A 4,621-nucleotide genomic window follows, 5' to 3' on the forward strand; every position below is an offset into this window, starting at 1 on the left:
CGTGAACCCGGGAGGCGGAGCTTGCAGAGAGCTGAGATCCGGCTACTGCACTCCAGCCTGGGCTACAGAGCGAGACTCCGTCTCAAAAAAAAAAAAAAAAGGCAGCCTGAAAAACCAAGCTGCAGACATAGATAAGAAAGCTGGAAGCTTGCACAGGTGAACGCAGGCAGCCGTGCCAATAGAAAAGGGCTACCTGGGGGTCAGGTATGTTCAGCATGGAGGCTCCATCTTCCCTTTCCATTGTCACCACGTGTACAGTAAAGAAACAGACAACATGGCCCCGGCCAGAGAACACATCCGCATAATAAAAGATTAGGGTGGGGGCAGCCAGGTTTTTGCCCCCTATGCAAAGGGCACACCTGGTCCAACCAATCTTTCATGCCCTGTGTAAATCAGACAACGCCTCCTTAAGCTCGTCTATAAAACCCCTTACATTCGCAGAAGCAGCAACCCATTTTTTCGGGACTCCTCTCTGCTGCAGAGAGCTCTTCTCTTTCACCTATTAATCTTCCACTCTGAACCTCATTCTTGTGTGTCTGCATCTTAGTTTTTCATGGTCGTGAAACAACAAACCTTGGGTATTTACCCTAGACAAACAACACCGTTTCACTACAATATGGATGAAGGTTGAGGACATTATGCTTAACGACATTAGCCAGTCACAGAAGGACAAATACTACATGATTGCACTTACATGTGGTAATAAATAGTCAAACTCACATCAAATTAGCTGGGCATGGTGGTGTGCATCTGCTGTCCCAGATACTTGGGAGGCTGAGGCTGGAGGATCACTTGAGCCTAGGTGGTGGAGGCTGCGGTGAGCTATGATTGTACCACTGCACTCCAGCCTAGAGTTCGAGACTAGTCTGGCCATGATGAAACACTGTCTCTACTAAAAATACAAAAAAATTAGTCAGGTGTGGTGGCATGCACCTGTAATCCCAGCTACTCAGGAGGCTGAGGCAGGAGAATCATTTGAACCCAGGAGGTGGAGGTTGCAGTGAGCTGAGATTGTGCCACTGCACTCCAGCCTGGGTGACACAGCAAGACTCAGTCTCAAAAAATTAAATAAGTAATTAATTTTAAAAAGATAATGTTTCTGTATTAATTAGTTATTGCTACTAACAAATTATTCCATTTATAGTGATTTATAACAACAATCATCACTTGTTTTCTGTCATGATTTCAGTGGCTCAGAATATCGAGCATGGATTGACTGGGCAATTCCGTTTCAAATTCTCTCATAAAGTTGTAGTCAGATATTGGTTGAAGTGGGCTGCAGTCATCTGAAGGTTGGCCTGGGGCTGGAGCATGCACTTCCAGGATGGTCCCCTCACATGGCTGGTATGTTGGTGCTGACTGTTGACGGGAGGCCTCAGCTGCTCTCTGTATGAGCCTCTCAGAAGGTGCATTGAGTGGCCTTGCAACATGGCAGCTGGCTTCCCTCAGAATGAGTAATCCAGGAGAGCAAGACAGAAGCCACAATGTCTTTGATGACTTCGCCTTGGAAGTCACTATATTAGTCCGTTTTCACACTGCTATAAAGAAATACTTGAGACTGGGTAATTTATAAAGGAAAGAGGTTGCATGGCTCTGTGGCTGGGGAGGCCTCAGGAAACAATCACAGCCGAAGGCAAAGGAGAAACAAGTACCTTCTTCACAAGGTGGCAGGAAAAGAGAAATAGTGAAGGAGGAACTGCCAAACACTTATAAAAGCATCAGATCTCATGAGAAGCCGCTCACTGTCACGAGAACAGGATGAGGGAAACTGCCCCCATGATCCCATCACTTCCCATCAGGTCCCTCCCTTGACGTATGGGTATTACAATTTGAGATGAGATTTGGGTGGGGACACAGAGCTGAACCATGTCAGCCCCACACCATCATTTTCCCAGAATTCTATTCACCACAATGGTCAGCTGATCCTCGGGGGACACACTGGGGCATAAACCCCTTTTTCTTTTTCTTTTTTTTTTTTTTTGAGACGGAGTCTCGCTCTGTCGCCCAGGCTGGAGTGCAGTGGCCGGATCTCAGCTCACTGCAAGCTCCGCCTCCAGGGTTTACGCCATTCTCCTTTCTCAGCCTCCCGAGTAGCTGGGACTACAGGAGCCCGCCACCTTGCCCGGCTAGTTTTTTGTATTTTTTAGTAGAGACGGGGTTTCACCGTGTTAGCCAGGATGGTCTCGATCTCCTGACCTCGTGATCCGCCCGTCTCGGCCTCCCAAAGTGCTGGGATTACAGGCTTGAGCCACCGCGCCCGGCCATAAACCCCTTTTTCACACAAGGAGGCAAGGATCACTGAGGGCCATCTTAGCAGCTTCTACCATGGTGTCATATCATAAATAATATTCACCAGAGTTAAATTCGATGTGTGAGGGCCAGGCATGGTGGCTCACACCTATAATCCCAGCACTTTGGGAGGCTGAGGCCTCCTCACTTGAGGTCAGGAGTTCAAGACCAGCCTGGCCAACACAGTGAAACCCCATCTCTACTAAAAATACAAAAAGTAGCCAAGTGTGGTGGTGGGCACCTGTAATCCCAGCTACTTGGGAGGCTGAGGCAGGAAAAGTGCTTGAACCCAGAAGAAGGAAGTTGCAGTGAGCCGAGATCGTACCATTGTACTCCAGCCTGGGTGACAAGAGCAAAACTCCATCTCAAAAAAAAAAAAAAAGAGCAGAGTGGTCTGTTTCGCATTGCTATGCAAACTCAACTGACTGAAGACTCCTTTGGGGACGGTTATGAAGAGACCTCTTAATGCAAAATCAGGCCATTTTAATAGCACACCGTAGTCCAGAAATGTGTTTAGTGAAATCTGACAGTAAACCAGGCCCTCCTTCTTACAGGACAGGAGAGTTGCACCCAGCTTACATTTACATACAACTTAAATCAACTATATATATGCATATTGAGGGCAGAGGGAGAGAATATGAGTTTACAGCATAAAAGATTTTGTCTGCTCTTCCTATCAATAATTTTATGCCCTGGAGTAGGAGGAAGACTGGTGATTTGAATCCAAAATTCCTTCGCACATTGTCAGTCTGTAGATATCACTCATGGTGTGAGCATCTCACCTTGTGAGTTGATTCTGCTATTTTAAGTACATATTTTTGACACAACAAGGCCCTGCATAACCAAGCAATTCCTTCAGCTGATGCTCAACTGAAAACAAACACACAGAAACAGCAATCTGTTCATCTCTAAGAGCAGGGAAAAGGACTATTTTTGAGTTGATATGCCACTCAACAACATATTGTGTAAAGATGGCTCCATACACCAGACCTTATTGAGAACCAAAGACTCATAAAAGTAATTTTGGCAATACTAAATTCCAGCCTTACATGCATATATTCTTTAAAACTAAGTTCCTGGTTGGGCAAAGTGGCTCATGACTGTAATCCCAGCATTTTGGGAGACCAAGGCAGGACGATCACTTGAGCCCAGGAGTTCAAGATCAGCCTGGCACCATAGAAAGACCCTGTCTCTACAAAAAAAAATTAAAAATTAGCTGGGTGTGGCAGTGTGCACCTTTAGTCTCAGCTACTTGGGAGGATGAGATGGGAGGATCACTTGAGCCCAGGAGATAGAGGCTGCAGTGAGCTATGATCACGTCACTGCACTCCAGCCTGAGTGACAGAGTGAGACCCTGTCTCCAATAATAACAACTAGGTGTCTGAGAAAGCAGACTGCTGTTTTCAGCCTGCAAAATGGGTGTTCTAGGTAGAGGTCTCTACAGAAATAATTGTGTGTATGTGCATGTGCGTGTGTGTGAGAGAGATAGATTGTTTTAAGGAGCTGGCTCATGTAATTGTATGGGCTGCAGGCCGGGCTTGGTGGCTCACACCTGTAGTCAGAGCACTTTGGGAGGCCGAGGTGGGTGGGATCACCTGAGGTCAGGAGTTCAAAACTGGCCTAGCCAATATGGTGATACCCCGTCTCTACTAAAATTAGCCAGGTGTGGTGGCGGGCACCTGTAATCCTAGCTACTTGGGAGGCTGAGGCCGGAGAATCGCTTGAACCTGGGAGGCGGAGGTTGCAGTGAGCCAAGATCGTGCCACTGCACTCAGCCTGGGTGCCAGAGCGAGACTCTGTCTCAAAAGAAAAAAAAAATTGTAGGGGCTGCAAGTCCTAAATCTGCAGCGCAGGCCAGGAAAAAGTTGATATTGCAGCCTTCAGTCCCAAGGTAGGCTGGAGACAGAATTCCTTCCTCTTCAGGGGACATCAGTCTTTTCTCTTAAGGTGTTCAACTGATAGATACGGCATTCCCACATTATGGAGCGTACTTTTCTTTACTCACAGTATACTACATATATCGAAATATTAATCACATTTTTTTGTGAGTCAGGGTCTCTCTCTGTCGCCCAGCCTGGCGTGCAGTAGCACAAACATGGTTTACTGCAGCCTCGAACTCCTGGGGTCAAGTCATAAAGCCATACTCCCATATCAGCCTCCCAAGTAACTGGGGCCACAGGCACACACCACCACACCTGGCTAATTTTTGTATATTTTTTTGTAGAGACTCACCATCTTGCCAGGCTGGTATCAAATTCCTGGCCTCAAGCCAACCTCCTGCCTCAGCCTTCTGAAGTGCTGGGATTACAGGTGTGATCACATCTACCACATC

The sequence above is a fragment of the Mandrillus leucophaeus genome, unplaced genomic scaffold (assembly GCF_000951045.1).
Source record: "Mandrillus leucophaeus isolate KB7577 unplaced genomic scaffold, Mleu.le_1.0 Scaffold345, whole genome shotgun sequence".
Taxonomy (NCBI): Eukaryota; Metazoa; Chordata; class Mammalia; order Primates; family Cercopithecidae; genus Mandrillus; species Mandrillus leucophaeus.